This window comes from Macaca mulatta, chromosome 9, assembly GCF_049350105.2.
Source record: "Macaca mulatta isolate MMU2019108-1 chromosome 9, T2T-MMU8v2.0, whole genome shotgun sequence".
Classification (NCBI taxonomy): domain Eukaryota; kingdom Metazoa; phylum Chordata; class Mammalia; order Primates; family Cercopithecidae; genus Macaca; species Macaca mulatta.
In genome coordinates, this window is record NC_133414.1 from 136,012,801 (window position 1) to 136,029,870 (window position 17,070).

At 44.4% G+C, this 17,070-nt stretch overlaps 1 long non-coding RNA gene across 1 annotated transcript; it reads right to left on the reverse strand.

Moving 5' to 3' along the window:
* Positions 1-455: 455 nt before the first annotated feature.
* LOC144331361 (uncharacterized) lies at positions 456-15,044 on the reverse strand. Its single transcript, XR_013398446.1, has 4 exons — positions 14,828-15,044; positions 10,735-13,780; positions 3,960-4,039; positions 456-3,264 (listed from the first exon to the last, which is right to left on the reverse strand). It is a non-coding gene; the product is annotated as an uncharacterized LOC144331361 (long non-coding RNA).
* Positions 15,045-17,070: the final 2,026 nt, after the last annotated feature.

Here is a 17,070-nt window from a genome sequence, read left to right on the forward strand (position 1 = left end):
TTGATTAATGGGTACAGACACACAGTAAGATAGAAAGAATAAGGTTCAGTAGTAACCTTATTACTAATAAAATGGAGGAAAGAATGTGAGAATTTGGCAGGCAAAGGGCAACTGATTTTTCCAAGAAGAAGACAGAATGGATGGAACTGAAAAGGCATTCAAGGAACCATGGGAAGCTGACTTTTCAGAAGGAGGACATGGACTTCCAATTCAACTGAGTAGGGTGACTAGTTAGCAACCAGTTAGGGTGACTAGTTAGCAACAATGTAGGGTGTATTTCAAAATAGCTACAGGAAAAGTCTTGAAAGATCCCCAGAATACAGAAATAAATACTTGAGGTGATGGATACCCCAAATACCCTGACTTGGTCACTCCACATGCCATGCACCTAACAAAATATTACATGTATTAAGGCATTCTCACATTGCGATAAGGAAATACCTGAGACGGGGTAATTTCTAAGGAAAAGAGCTTTAATTGGCTCACAGTTCTGCAGGCTGTACAGGAAGCATGGCAGCATCTGCTTCTGGGGAGGCCTCAGGGGGCTTCTACTCATGGCAGAAGGTGAATGAGAGCCAGCGTCTTACATGACAGGAGCAGGACCAAGAGCAAGGTGGAAGTGCCACACACTTTTAAACAACCAGATCTCGTGAGAACACACTCACTATCATGAGGGCAGTTCCCGGAGGAAATCCACCCCAATAATCAAATCACTTCCACCAGGACCCACCTCCAACTTTGGGGATTACAATAGATTTGGGCAAGGATACAGATCCAAACCATATTATTACATGTACCCCACAAATATGTGTGAATATTATGTATCAATTAAAAAAACAAATTCAAGCAATATAAAAAGGAACAAACGATCCCTTCAAAGTCAAGGGGAGAAAACGGTAGGCAAAGAGTGATTATTCAAGGTTATTGGATTTTGATATGATTACATGTTTCAAGTTTAACTTCCGGCTCTAAAAGATGAGGGAAAGGCCAGCGTTCCCTCGCCTCCTTTTCCGATTTGGTTATGACATCATGATTTACACCGGCCATGTTTATAAGAGTTACTCTTGGTTTTATAACACACAATTTCACTAGTTGCTGAGGTCTTAATTCCAAAATAGAATGGATTCTGTGTTCACTGTCAATCCTTTTCAGCACAGTTCCTTGTTCCTAAGATCTGCAGTTTGATTCCTCAGTGTTCTGTCAAAAACGGCTTTTAGGAACTCTCCACCCTGAGTGCCCCCATGTGTAAAGCCATCTGTGTGTGATCTTTACATGTGCCAGTTTTCCTTTCCCCCAAACTGTAGATTGTGGCCACCATCCTCGGGTGCTGAATGCTGTGGGGGAATTTGTGCTTTCTTTGGTTTCCTTTGGCTTTTTAGTCGATAAGATTCTGCCTTTGTCATTGTGTTCAGAAGCTAACCATAGTTATGCTTCAGCATGAGTCACTCTGTCTATGTCTATGTTTCTCTTTCTGGGATACACACGTGCTCGGTTGAATTGGAAGTCCACATCCTCCTTCTGAAAAGTCAGCTTCCCATAGTTCCTTGAGTGCCTTTTCAATTCCATCCATTCTGTTTTCTTCTTGGAAAAATCAGTTGCCCTTTACCTGCCATTTACATCTTTTTTTTTTTTTTTAATCAATCTTGCATGTTAGTTTGTGCCGGTTTGTTTTGCATAATTTTGTCAAACTTGTGCTTTCAGGGTTGTGTGGCTTTGAACGTGGTTCCCATCACTGTAATGTTTTACGTTTTTCTCCCATTTGTTTCCTCAACTTGCCTTTCATCTCTCTATGGTCACAGAATCGCTGCTGGAAACTTACAGAGTTCAGCTGAGCTCAGTTTGTTGGTCCGTTGTGTCTGCAGTTTCTTTTGGGTTATAAGGAATTCATTTGATCTTTCCTTTTCCTTCTTTGAGCCCTCTCTCTTGGAAGTGTGTTATTCATCTCACTCTTTCTTACATCCCTTTTCTGCTTAGTGTTTTTCTTGTTGTTGTTAAAGAAAATGTGTTCAATGATACTTGTTAAAGCATGGTAAGGAAGACTTTATTCAGGGCCATTGACATAGTTATAGAGACCACTGCAATGGGGTCTTAGAGTTGGGGAGAGAGATTGCATAGAATTTATGCAATTCTATGGGAATTTATAGCCATGAAGAGTGTGGGGGTCAGTGGATAGAAAATTACTAAGAGGAAGGCTGGGCACGGTGGCTCATACCTGTGATCCCAGCACTTTGAGAGGCTGAGGTGGGTGGATTGCCCTGAGCTCAGGAGTTCAAGACCAGCCTGGGCAACAGGACAAAACCCAGTCTCTACAAAAAATATAAAAAATTAGGGCACCAGCTGGGCACAGTGGCTCACGCCTGTAATCCTGGCACTTTGGGAGGCCAAAGTGGGCAGACCACGAGGTCAGGAGTTCAAGACCAGCCTGGCCAACATGGTGAAACCCCATCTCTACTAAAAATACAAAAAATTAGTTGGGCATGGTGGTACACACCTGTAATCCCAGCTACTCAGCAGGCTGGGGCAGGAGAATCACTTGAGCCCACGAGGCAGAGGTTGCAGTAAGCTGAGATTACATTGTTGCACTCCAGCCTGGGTGACAGAGCAAGACTCCGTCTTAAGGAAAAAAAAAAAAAAATTAGTTGGGCATGGCAGCACACACCTATGGTCCCAGCTACCCAGGAGGCTGAGGCACAAGAATCGCTTGAACCCGGGAGGTGGAAGTTGCAGTGAGCCAAGATCGTGCCACTGCACTCCAGCCTGGGTGACAGAGGGAGACTCTGTCTCAAAAAAAAAAAGAAAAAAGAAAAAAATTACTGGGAGGAAACAGTTAAGGGAGATTCTGGCTGAACTGACCTAACAGAATTCTTGCTGAAGACAGGCCAGGGTAATCAGACATCATCTGGGGTATGACGGAGACTGAGCAATCTGATCAGATATTGAGGATGGGGGGTTCTTGTTAAACTGACTTAGCAATGTTCTTTGCTAAAACTGGATTTCACAAGGAAGTGCACGGATGGGCCAAGGGGAAGATTTAGAAGCCTGACTAAAGTTAGGTCAAGCAAAGAATCTTTTGATAGTCCCCACCTCCCTTGTTCAAGGGAAAAAAGAGGCATTCTTCTTTCTTTTCAACAATATAAACTCATTTTCTTGTTCAGTTGCCTATTGTTCATGAAGGACCACTGAATCAGCTGCTAAGAGTTGGTAGCAGAGGAGATCTCCTGGATGGTGTGAGCCATCAGGCCTTTAATGAGGTTAGTTTTGTTTCTATAAAAATAAAAGAAAAATAAATGTTAATAGTAAGAACAAACCATAAACTCGCTTTCTGAGTCCATAGGGCAGCCAGTGAAGATTTCTAGACGCTGGTCCTGAAGTATCTTCAGCTGGAGCAGGGCCCTGGGAGGGCAATAGCAATCTAACAGATTTTCCAGGTTTGCAGTTTGGATGTCATGAAGGTTGTCCATACATAAGCTGTCGTGGTTGGTGGTTCCTCTGAAGTTTAATAGAAAGTTGCTCAGCTTTAGCTTACAGGGCATTAGGAAAACAACAGTGATCCCAAGCCAGAAAGATGAGAGAAAATTGGAAATATTAGTTTGGAAAGTCATAGCCAGATATTGAGCGAAACTAGGAGAACTCAGGATCCAGTCCAAACTACATGTGGATAATAAAACCTCAATGTAAATGAACAGGGCTAGAATCAAATATTGGGTACACTATAGTTTTCTTCTGAAACATTTTTTTCTCCCTATAGTCACCTCCATTTTTACCAAAGATAATCAAAGAAAGACTAATTCATTTGCAAAATAATAAGTTTAGGTCTCATTATTTACACAAGTGCAGCAAGAATAGTGACTGACCACTTAGGTTCTTCTTCAATTTGCTTTGCTAGAACTTTTGGTAAGGAATCTCAGATTCGACTTCTGAAAGCCTCTTTAGGATATGAAGCCAAACCAAAGACCTACCATCAGGCTCATCTGTCACGCTTATATTTGAGTGAATTCCTCTCTTCTTGAGGTTCCTGAATATCCTGAGGTTCCTGTGCCTGCCAAGAAGGGATATTCCTTATTCATCTGTAAGGGTGGAACCCTCAAGCCAGTTTTACCAAGAAGGGGGTGGCTTATTGGCTCCATAAAGTCAACCTTAGTTCCTTAAAGCTGTCTGGTCATATCTGAAAATACGGCATTCCAGTCAAAGCCTTGTAATATATGCAGTGCTTCCAATCATGTCCTGTTATAAGGAGGACAGATTCTTATTCAACTTATGCAAATAACTATATTGCCATAAACATAAGAATACTTACAAATAGTTTCTGAATTCTAGATGGATCAAGGAGGGAGGGAGAAAAAGTAATTGTTTCCATTTTTGTTCACAAAAGTGTACTTTATCAAATTGTTGCAATCTATAGATAGCTTTTTTTTTAAAGCTTGCTTATATCTAGACAACAAAACAGTTAAAGCAAACAATGTTTTAAATAAAAAGTCATTAAAAAGTATCCTCATCAGTTTATCCAGTCCCCTGTAATTACTTTGTGTTCTGCTTGATAATGAAATAGTCGTTTCATGAACCCATCAGTTTCTTCACTAGAGTTCTGGAAATTCCTACTCAGACCAATGGTATGATCTTAAAGTTTTGAGAAACCTGTGTTTTAGCGTACTTGTCAGAGTCTTTTCCATGAAACTCCTTGAAGAAGAAATTTTGGACCGTAGCTGATTGCAAACAATTTCAGAGAAGAATAAAAACAATAACTGTGAGACTGGGCGCAGTGGCTCATGCCTGTAATCCCAGACTTTGGGAGGCTGAGGTGGGCAGATCACCTGAGGTCTGGAGTTCAAGACCAGCCTGACAAACATGGAGAAACCCTGTCTCTACTAAACATACAAAATTAACTGGGCGTGGTGGTGCATGTCTGTAATCCCAGCTACCCAGGAGGCTGAAGCAGGAGAATCGCTTGAACCTGGGATTGGGAGGTAGCGGTAAGCCGAGATTGTGCCATTTCACTCCAACCAGGGCAACAAGAGCAAAACTCCACCTCAAAAAACAAAACACAAAAACAAAAATCACAAAAAACTGTGGATGACAAAGAGTTAGAATGGCCGTGGTTAAAAATAGCATGAGAGTTCATTATTGTTATAATGACACAACTCACAAAGAAATTTAGTTATTTCTGTGGAATACAACAATTTAACATAGCCAAAATTATGACTGATAGAATATTAGATTTCTAGACATCTCACACACTTTTTAAAACATTCATATCAATAACATACCCATAGGCCAGACACAGTGGCTCATGCCTATAATCCCAGCCCTTTTGGAGGCTGAGGCAGGAGGATCACTTGAGGCCAAAAGCTCAAGACCAGCCTGGGCAACATAGTGAGACCCTGTCTCTACAAAAATTTAAAAAAAAAAAAAAAAAAAAGCCAGTCATGGTGGTGCACACCTGCAGTCCTAGCTACTCAGAGGGCTGATGAGGGAGGATCCCTTGAGCCCAGGCATTTGAGGTTACAGTGAGCAATGATCACATCACTGCATTCCAGCCCAGCTGACAACAGAGCAAAACTATGTCTCTTAAAAATAATCATAAATATTACTTAAAGAAAGTTTCAAATCACTTATCTGACAATGCTTCCCATATAACTTAACATCAAATTAATCTAGTCAGTTTAGCCTGTCTCTTTTACAAAGCCAGAGACACATCTTTTGAGCGTTTCCAGGAGCCCAATTTTAAAAATCCCAATGTTAATTCAAGGCAAAAAAGACTTAATTTATAATTTGATAATGGGAAATTTTTTTCAATGTCAAAAAGTTCAAAATGCTTCATCAAAATAGGATCACAAGTCACTTTGAAGTAACAGTCACTCATTTAAACACAGTAATAATTAAAAGACTTCAAGAGGTAAATACAGAAGGTTACATAGTTATCAATAAAAACTATTTTAATATTGAGAAAATGCATTTATCTTAAGGAATCAAATACTTAATAAAAGACAATAATGAAACACAAGAAAGTATCTTGATAAAACACAAAATATTTGTTTACTTAAAAGATAAGGAAAAACCCTTCATATTATCAAACCAGTACTCTGAGAAAATCCTGTCATTTTAACAGACAAGACCAAAATCTACTTTTGCATCAATGTCGTGCTAAAACTTATTTTAATAAACCTTAGAAATGAATCTATTCAATTTTAGTTAACTTTGACCACACAAGATAAAATTTTCACAATGCTTTTATAACCTATTTTTTTTACTTCCATTACTGATATGCATTAACCAATTAAGCAATTCGTTTTTACTGTGCATTCTACTCTAAGGTTGGATTTATAGTTGTATGTCCTTAAACGTCTAACAGAGACAACATAGACCTCTCTGACCAGACAACCCAGGCAAAAATATATGTCTGTATTATATTCATTGCTGACAATTCTGAAGACAGTCCTATCTTTATTTGATCAGTAATTTTTAAACTAGCTTTTGTTTAACAAGGATTATTCCCAGAGCACATGAACTTAAAAAAAAAAAAAAAAAAAAAAAAAAAAAACACAAAAACGGAGTCAGTTTCTAATTTTCTGAGAATCCTATGAAAACTTAATTTGTTTGAGCATTCATTTATCCCTAAGCCAATTTTAGCATATTGGTTGGGTAATGCCATTGGAGGTAAAAAAAGATTACATTTACATAACATACAAACATGGATCATACATGTACACATCCAGAAACAAAGAGATGCAACTAGATCTTATGGCTTTTCATTTTTAAAAAATTTTAGTCATGAGGTAGTGAAACAGAGTAACACAAACTCACTAGTTTATATTCACTTTATATTTTTATCCAGATTGTGTTTCTGATGAAAATAAGACAAGTTGAATTTACCTACTCAACAAGGGCTAAAGCTTTTTACCAATATTTGTGGAGAAGATTTTAAGATTTTTTCATTTGCCCAATTTCCACATAGTCCTTTCTTTTTCTCTTTTCAGCCTCAGGTGCTTGCTTTTGAGGGACCCTGTGTCCCTTATGAGCCCCTGGAGGGTAGAGAGGCTAAAATTCAATTGACTCAGGGGCAGGAGTGGGAAGGGAAAGGATCTGGCCAAGGTAGCCAGAGTCGGCAGAACGTCTAGTCAGCAGGGATTCAAAGAAAGGGGCTTCTGGTGACGGAATCATTCTGACGAGAGAAGCAAGATCCAATAGAGAGAACAGAAAGAATAAACAGAATGGGGGAACCTCACAGAGAGTCAGGAAGAAAGAGTTCCAGACTAGGGAGTCAGGGAATAATTCCAATTCCAAACAAGGAGCCAAGAAAAAGACCTTCCAGCTAAGGAGGTACCCTTCAAAAGAAGTCTGGGACTCTAACCCAGCTTCACAGAGTGTACTCATACCTTAAGAATCAAAATCTGTCTTTACCAGCTTGCCCATTTCATCACATTAGGACACACAGAGTGTGCCTTCCAAGGACATTTGTCCAGAGCAAAGGTTCAGGAGTCTGACTCATCAATTGATCCTCTATTGTATTGAATAATTTCACTTTAACAATTATGAGGCCGTGTTTGGTCTCTATCTTTCATTCTCTTCAAATGTTGAATGGGCTTTGACTGTGGTTTATAGTCAAGAGGAATACACTAAAAGGTTACCGTTCATGGCAGTGATTTAAGACCATTTCCTAAAGGGAACTTGAAGCAGCTGACAACTTGGTGGGGGTCTTTCTCCTGAGTGGATAATTCTCTTCGTGGGGCGACCTCCACACTCCTGCCTAGGAGAGTTACACATTTGAAAACAGAGCAGAAAAGGGGCTGACATCTCATTTTGGGAAAACCTGCACCTAATCCTGCATTTCAGTGTGCCTCTCCTCTCTTGCCTGCTCCCCGAGACCAAGGTCCGTCTCCTCAGTCTTTCTGGAAAGCAGACCTCCAGTCTTCTGCAGGATAGCATGAGTCAGGTGCCCATTCCTCAAAGGGAAGCAGGGAATCTTGAGGTCTATTTCCCCCACAGACTTCGTATTCCAAATTCCACAGTCCTCCTGCTTTCACCCCCAGTGGTCCCCACACTAGGGATCCTGCTGACTTTCTCTTGTCAGTTAATCATTTACTGTCATTGCTACCGTCTGAATGTATGTGTTCCCCCAAATTCATATGTTGGAACTTAATACCCAATGTGATAGTACTAAAAGTTGGGGCCTTTAGAAGGTGATTCAGTCACAAAGGCTCCACTCTCCTGAATAGAATTAGTGCCCTCTTGAAAGAGATCTGAGTGCCCTCATGAAAGAGATCTGAGCAAGCCTGCTTGCCCATTTCACCTTGTTAGGACACATAGAGTGTGCCATCTCTGTGGAACAGGCCCTTCTCAGCCCCTGAATCTGCTGGTGCCTTTATCTCGGACTTCCCAGCCTCCAGAACTATGAACAATAAATGTGTATTGTTTATCAATTACTCAGTCTAAGGTATGTTGTTACGGCAGCTGAACAGACTAAGACACTTATTCATCCACTGTCCAGTTCCCAAAACATCCTGTTGTTATTCCACTCACTTTCTATTTGTCCTTAAGAGTTTTTGCTCCCTTTAATTCCTTTACTGTCTTTTTGGTGGGATTTGGGGTGGGTGTAGAAGTAAATTCACGTGTTCCATCTGCCATATTTAACTGGATGTCACTTCTATCTGGTTTTCAAGGTGCACCTTGTAATTAGAGTCTACCACACCAGTCCTACCCTCACTGAACTTCAAAATCCTGCTGCATTCAAGGCCCAAATGAAATATCAACCCTACCTGAACAAGCCCCTCTGAACAACCCCCAATACCCTCTAATGCATAATTTTACAATATCAGGACCCCATCCACTCAGACAGGACCCTTAGAGGGCCTGGGCAAGTGTACAAATGGACACCCACATACCATATGTCTAAATATTCAAAAGTTATAAATCAAGCAAACAAGCTGTTAAATACATTCCCTCCTCCTACAATGATAATTATACTTTCATAACAACCTGGAAACTTAAGTTCAAATTTAGAATTATCGGACTGCTTGGAGTTCTGCTCTGAAACAGGCAGTGTGGCAACAGTTGGCCTCTAGCCTGTCCCTTTTTCTCATACCTGGCCCATCCTGGACCAGTTGTGAACACCTATATTCACTCTCTAGACCCTTATATGAAAGCTCTTCTCCCCATCCCCACAAATATCCCTGCTGGGCCAAACTTTGGGCCTGGAAGTATTCATCCAATTGTGTGGCCCTCGTGAGGAAGAGGAACCCAGGAGGAAAGCCAGCACAGGCCCTGGAAGTGCCTTGGAGCTTGTGATGGTTAATTTTAATGTATCAATTTGGTTGGCCACAGGCTGCCCAGATATTTGGTTAAACATTATTCTGGGTAGGTCTATCAGGGTGTTTCTGTATAAGATAAACTTTTGAATCCGTAAACTAAGTAGATTGCCCTCCCCAATGTGAGTGGGCTGCATTCAATCCATTGAAGGCCTGAACAGAACAAATGGCCAAGTAAGGGAGAATTCTCTCTCTTCTGTCTGACTGCCTTCTAGCTGAGAAATTGGTCTTCTCCCACTTATGAATTCAGACTTGGACTTGGACTGGAATGTACACCATTGGCTCTCCTGGATCTCAGACCTTTAGACTCAAACTGGAACTATACCATTGGATCTCCTGGGTCTCCAGTTTGCCAACTGCAGATCTTAGGATATCTCAACCTCTATAACTACATGAGCAACTTCCTTATAATAAAGTGCTTATAAGAAATGCTCCCTATATAATATATATACATTTAAATATGTGAGTGTGTGACCTATTGGTTCTGTTTCTCTGGAGAACTCAAACTAATACAGGGCCATTTGGATGGGGCTTCCCAATGTTCTAGGAACTGGAGTGTTGTCTAGAAGGAAGAGGTGCAGGAGACCAGAAAATGCCACTCCAAAGTATGCCTCTTTGGCTTAAGACTTATTTTCAGCTTATTATTTTGAGAAGCTACAGACACAAAAGATGCTCAGAAAACAAAGTGGCAGCTACCTTTTTGTAAGGGAAATTTAATCTATAAAAGGGGAAATCTCCATCTGTAAGAGTGTCTCCCTCTCTGTAGCAGGACTCAAATCACTAAAGACTCTTATCAATGGAGAAGGCACTGACTCACATCTGCAAACACAAACATGGCTCTTTGTTTACTGTACTTTTTCTTCCCATAACCAGCCTTCCCCATGCCCTTCTTTCTTACTTTCTGTAGACAATAATTTTTAAGCCTGAATTCCAAGCCACCTCTTTGAGATTTATTCATTTTTCTGAGTACCTCCATGCATGCACGAGAGTATACTTGTTATTAAACTTCTGTTTTTCTCTTGTTAATCTGTCTTTTGTTACAGGGGTCTGTCCCACCTAAAAACTATGAAAAGTAGAAAGAAATTATTTTCCTCCCCTACACAGGCATGAGCTCCGTGTTGGCATGTCAACTTGGCTTTTGGACTCTAACCCTAGGAAAAGGGCATGCCCAGAGAAAGGTCAGACAGGGTAGCAAAGAAGTGTCAGAGGGAACTAGCTCTTGTTGTCTAGGAGACTTTCTGATCTCACTCATGTCTGAAACAAAGGAGAGAAGAGTCTTCCCCATCCCAAGCCTAGCTCAAAGAAACAAACATTCACAAAGATTTTGTAGCTTCTAATCTTATAGCATCATCCAAATCCCTCCCAATTTGTACCCACCTCCCATCAACGTCATAACCCACCTCCTCCAGGGAACAGAGCCAAGGAGGTTTACCTTTTAAGGGCTTTGTCTTCTGTTACGATCTGCCGTGGTCTACAGCATTACCAGTTAAGTCTTGATCTCTTTCTGTCCAGATTCTTCTGTCTTCCTGATGGCTAGTATCCATATGTCAGAATATATTGATATATATTTTAGATAGGGAGACAATCAGCCGTTAAAACAGTAGTTCCCAGCCTTTAGGGTTTCAGAAACCAATACTTTTAATTTTAAGTTAATTCATGGACCATGATTCCATTAAAGAAAGCCAGTTGAACAGCAAAAACATAAGAACAGCATAATCTCTGTGTAAAGGATACTCCTGTAAATTAAATAAGCTTGACTTTATAAAAAACTCATTATATTTTCTTTATTTTTCACATTTAGTCTTAGACCAGGGAAACCTTGATTTTTTTCTCGTTTTTTCCACATAGACCAATATTTGGAAATTACTTCTTTAAAGCACACAACAGGAAAAATTTTAAAGCCATTATGTTAACACAGAAGCATGCCAGTTTCCAGACTCCTGGGGTGGGCAGGGAATACAGAGAGAAGAGGTCTGCCCAACAGCAGGGCTCACTCCAATTCTATTCTTCTTCCATGGCTCAGGCTGGACTTTGACATTGACAAGCTCAGCTCCTAAATCTTCCTTTGTTTTCAAGTTCATTTCTCCCAGGTGGTCTATACCGTAAGCTCCTCTACAGTGACAAGTGTTTTGCTTCACTTTTGTTTTTTTCTTCTCATCTCCAAAACCAGGACTAGGGTGAGCTTATCTCACACCGTTCCCCAGCAAAAGCCACCTCTCCAGGTGCTGCCTCTGCTGCCCTCACCAGTGCTGTGCCCATCCAGCCCCCCTGCCCTTGCTCACGCCCTCTCCCCCGAAATGCCCTCTGCCTTCCCAGATGCTGTGCAGCCCAGCCCGGGTCCCCTCTCCAGGAAGCCCACCGGAACCTCCCTGTCTTCTGAGTGCCTGTGACCCTCTTAGCCCCACTGGGTTCTCAGCAACCTCCAACCTCCAGGCGTTCTCAAATCTATCACAGGTGTGTCCACTGGACTGGAGCTCCACCTGCGTCACACACTGTCATGGATGTGTCAGGGGCTGGCGTCTTACCATCTTCTGCCCCAGGGGCAGTATGGGGGCTTTTTTCTAAAAGCCAGTGCACTGAAGCTTCAGCCTAGATTGTAGCCCAGCGTTCTGCTCACAGTTGGGGGAACCAGACGGGGGCTGCCCGGCTGTCCTGCCTTACCCTGCGGGGAGAGCGCTTGGTTATTTCCATCCAAGCCCCTCCCTGGTGCGTTTGTTCTGCAAACTCTCTGGTCACATTCCAAGCCACTGCCTTTGCTGCACTGTCTGTAAACATGACAGTCTCGGGGCTATATTAAGATTTTATGAGTCTGTAAAACAGATTAAGAGATTCAGTGTGAAATTCTTCTCCTTTTTAAAAGCTCTTCTTTCCCTTCAGATCCCATCAGTCGCACCAACCCTGGCCCCATTGACTTCCCATCCTCCCTGGGGACTGGTGCTCTGTGATTCCAAAGTTAAAGTAAATGCTGCTTTTTCAAAACACATGGGCACCAGCTTCCCTCCCTTCCCATCCAGTGTTACTATTCGACTAGGTGATGGATCCCATTTTTCTTGACACTTGGGCATTGAAGGGGCTTTCTAAATAGTATCTTTCCCTTCTCGAAACAAGCATGGCTCAAAATATAAGCTACTCAAGTGAGAATGTGAGAGGATGAACAACTGGCCTGGTTTTCCTGGGACTTTCAGCACTAAAAGTCCCATGTCCAGAAACTCCACAGTGCTGGGCAAACTGGGACAGTTGGTTGCCCTAGCATGAAGGCTTCTTGCAGAATCACCAAATGTTAGAACCAGGGGAGTTGTCTGAACACTGGATGTGAAGACTTTCAAATGATTTAGAGCCTCTGACCACTGTTTCAAATGAAAACTTATCTGAAAGCAATAAGCAAACAGACGCCACAGGAAATCCTCTGGTGGACAGAGGTGGGGAGCCTGCAGGGAGAGTAAGGCTCTGACCTGGGACGCTGGGCTTCTCTGATGTCATCCAACCATCACCCAACCCCCAAGAAGACAGGGGCTCCCACTCACCTCAAATCAAAGCCTTGGGAGGATGTTTGCAGTGACTTTAGTTAATGATACCAGATTAAAAACTGCAGCCCCAAGGGGAAGTATGACTTTAGGGGCCAAACTAGAACTCTTCTTCCTTAATTTCCCAAAGAGACAGCTAGACATGCCCTCTGGCAGCACCCCCTTCCTCCCCACATACATTTGCTTTCTAATTTTGGAAAAAACTTCATGAATCCTAAGTCCAATCTTAGAGACACTGCCACCTAAAACCCCCACACGCATGCATGCATGCACCCACACAGTCGCCTCCCTGGGGGCCTTGCACACCCTGAGTGAGAGGGTGGCCAGCCCTGCTTCTGGCAGGGAAGATGGAGATAGGGACAAGTAGGGGAAGAGGAAAAGGGAGAAGCAGGCAGAGACAAGTAGGGCAGAAGCTGGGTTTAGAGCCCTGGCCATGCTATTACCGGCTTACAGCCGAGAAACAGATGCGCAGGGTGAGCGGCCGAGGCTGGGGTCAGGGGTTTTGGAGCCAGACTCATCCCTGGCCTCCTGACTCAAGGCTCTTTCTGACACCCAGGCAGAATCATACCTAGCTGGGCCATGGCTATTTAAGGGAGGCCATCCACCCACTAATCACAGATTCTGACCTTCATGGCTTAGCCTGACCTTCACAGCTTAGTATGAAAAAAAATGCAGGGAATGGGGGCATTTGAGGAGTCCATGCTGGGACCTCCAAACACTGTATCTCTGAGATCAATATAGGCCTTCTGGAAAGGCCCTGGTTATTTACAAGCTTCTGTTCACACCTAGTACCCAGTTCCTCACATTCTCACTAAACACAGCCTCAGTACCATGGGGGGACAGGGAAGGGTCTGTTCTCCTTGCACATAGAAGCAGCCAGGCACCAGCTTACCCTGAATCTGGAAACTTCTGCACTCAGAATCCTGGATTCCATTCGCCAGTCAACTGCATGTCCTAGGTAAGGAAACCCATTCCAATTCTCAGAGTTTGGGAAGAAAGGGCAGGCCCGCTCATCGGTGATGCTGGAGCTCTGGCCAAAGAACCCACCAGCCCTGGAGGAGGGGGCCTGGGGTGGGCGGACTCTCTGGCAAGAGCAGGTTTCCATGGAAACATGAATCCAGGACTGGAAGGACCTTCTCAGTTTGCTCTGAGCCACTGCCTGGCTCATACCCTACATGAGGCTCCTGCTCTCATCTCCCCCCGGCATGTTTTCCCCACATTGGACTGGCAGATGATGGCTGATTGTGCAAAGCACTTGGTGATAGGATCCTTTTATTCCTCACTCTAACCAACCCAATGGGCACGAACTCCATCAAAGGATGAAGTAGAGTCCCAGAAGATCAAGCCCTCGCCCAAAGTCTCAGAGTTTGGGAAGAAAGGGCAGGCCTACTCATTGGTGATGCTGGAGCTCTGGCCAAAGAACCAAAAGTCACCCAGGGAGTTCACGGGGACATACAGCTCCACCTCCAGCAGAGGTTCCAGTTCCCCCAGCTGGGACGGTCACTGCAGCACCGCTCTGCTCTCCCTCCTCTCCAGTGGCAGGCACCCCAGCCTGTGCCACTGCCACTGCTCAGGGTGAGCCACATGCCCCCCGGGCACCTTCCGCTGGCATACAGTCAGATGTTGCTCTCACAGACTTTATTTTATCCCTACGACAAGCCTGTAAAACATGTTTGAGCCTATCCCCCTTTTGTTTGTAGATGGGGAAAGAGGTTTGATCTGCTCAAGGACCACCAGGGAATCACTGCATGGGCTGACCCCCAGCTGCAGCCCTCCTGCATGGCTGCCTGTCACTCCAGCTGAGCAGAGGAGCCGCCATGACCAGCACCCTTTCCCTTTCTGATCTGAAGGCAGTGCCTGTGGTGACAGAGTCCCAGTGTCACCCATCACCCCAGCAGGTCAGGGGCTCTGGAGTACTCCCTTGATGAATGACCTTAGCAGGAAAGAGGAATCTGCCCCCTCTCCATGTCCCACACCCACAGCCAAACGGTGGCTTCTCACCACTCCAGCTTCCTTTCCAAGAGGGTCCAAGCTCCCACCGTGGCTTCCACACGATTCAGACACTTCCTAAGTTCACAGGTCATTCCAGTGCTTTGCCACTTGCAGGGAAATCAGCACTGGAAATGCAAGTCAGCAAATAGGACAGAAGCCCAGGAACCAACGGTGGGGCCCAGGGGAGCCCTACCAGGGGCTGGCAATCTAGGGCAAGTCTCTCCCCTCCAGGCTCGACTCCTCCTCTGTTGATGGATAGACCAAATCGCCTCCAGCTCTATGTGCCCAGCCATCTTTTTGTAATTAATATTTCAACTGATTACATGAGTCAGAGGAAACCAAACAGAATGAGGATGATGAAAATGAAAAGGGTTTGCATTGGAATTTACACAATGAACACACCCTAGAACTATTCCAGAATTAAAAGCCTCTTAAAATATGGTCAGATGCAGCAGAGGCCAACCCATGCTGCTTTGAGCTGCTTCCAGTGGCCTCGGTTGGAAAGAATGGACTGCCTAGGATGGAGAGGGAGTGGGGTGGGGCGGGGAGGTGGGCGCCTGCACAGAACCTGGGGGACCAAACCCTGGCCTGGGGCATGACGTCTGACAAAAGAGCCTTGTGTGTTGTAAGGCTCGGAGTCCAGTTTCCTGTGCTGAGACTCAAATGGAGGATCGCATGTCTGCCTACCCACCCCATGTCCCCCAACCCCATCCCCCAACTGAGCGCCCACTGCTTGTGTCCAGGCCATCAGGAATAGCAGTGAGGGAGGCTCTGTGGCTCCCTGGAGCTCTCAGCCGCCTTGCATATCTCCAGGGGCTTCTGGAATGGTCTGGATCTGTATACAATTTCAGGGTTTCCTTACTTTTCCAGTCTGAGACTGAAACTCAACCTCTAAGCATTTAAAAGAAACAACAGGAAAACTGAATCCTCTTTCCTTCCACAGCACATTTAGGGTGAGAGTTTCACAGCTGAAAATCTCCTTCAAAGAAAATGCAGCCCAAATGTGCTGGGAGGAGAAGCCGGTGGATCTAGGAGGGGCCGGTGCTGCCCGCTCTGTCTCTGGGCTGACAAACTGGTTTCAGATTAGTAAGTGGGTCAACCCCAGCTCCAGCGGCTCCTCCTCACCTCTGCCAATTGAGGGCCACTGCAAATTTCAAGTAGAATAAAAGGTTATTCCACAGTTAAAGAAAATTTTATATGTCTATATCCATCTCGCACAGATTACGTACTAGGCCTTCTTCTAAGCACTGCTTAATTATTAACTCATTCAGTCCCATTTTACAGATGACAAAACTATGAAGTGGAGAACAAAGGTCACACTGTTACTAAATGGCAGAGCCAGGAGTTGAGGCCAGGCTATCTAGGTAGGACCAGGACCCAGAGTAGAGGGTGGGCCCAGGGCTGCCAGGTGGGCTCAGCAGGCCTGGAGCTGGTTTGAAACACAGGCACTGAGGTGACCAAGTGAGCTGGCCCTGAAGGGCAGTGCGAGGGAAGCAGCCAGAGCCCCCAGCCAGAGCCCCAGCCCTCAAGGGACAACTTGGCCAGGACAAGCTACTGGAACAGGCCAGGGCCCTTTTGGCGGGGAAGGGAGAACTGGACGACCCAGTTGAGAATTCCAGAGATTTTTCTCACTGATGGGAAGAAAACTGGGTCCTGGTAGGGGCCAGTGGGGAACGGTGCTTTGGAGGAAGTCAGGACTCAGGCGTCCTTGGGATCATCTCAGCAAACTGCAGGTCTCCAGGGAGCCGCTCCAGTGCATTCCCAGGTCCAGCCTGCCCCCTGCTGGCTCTGTCGGGGAACCAAACACAGGCGTCCTCCTCGTGCAAAGGTGGACTTCTGGGTTCTCAGATACCCCCATGAAGCCCACGCTTACAAGCTGGGAATGACACGTCACAAAATCAGTTATAGGGTGCTGCTGATACAGTCGTCATTCATTCTAACCACGTATTTAAACTGAAAAGGTTGCATGTATGTTCTACCTGTCAAGGAAACCACGGCATGAATGGTGTAAAATTTGTGTGCAGCGTATTTTTGTCAGAAGTGGGGCAGAGAGGACAGTGTTTAGGGGCTGGAGGTTAAAGTGCTGGAATCCAAGTCTCCTCTGCCCCAGAATATTGGGGTCCATTCAACTTTTCGTGGAAAATAAAAGTATTGCTGTGCTTCAGGAATTAGACCCTCTTTACCACGGGCCAGCAGATGGTTCATCAGGGAACGTGATGCAGAACGAGGCTGAGGTTCCAGAGGCAGGGCTG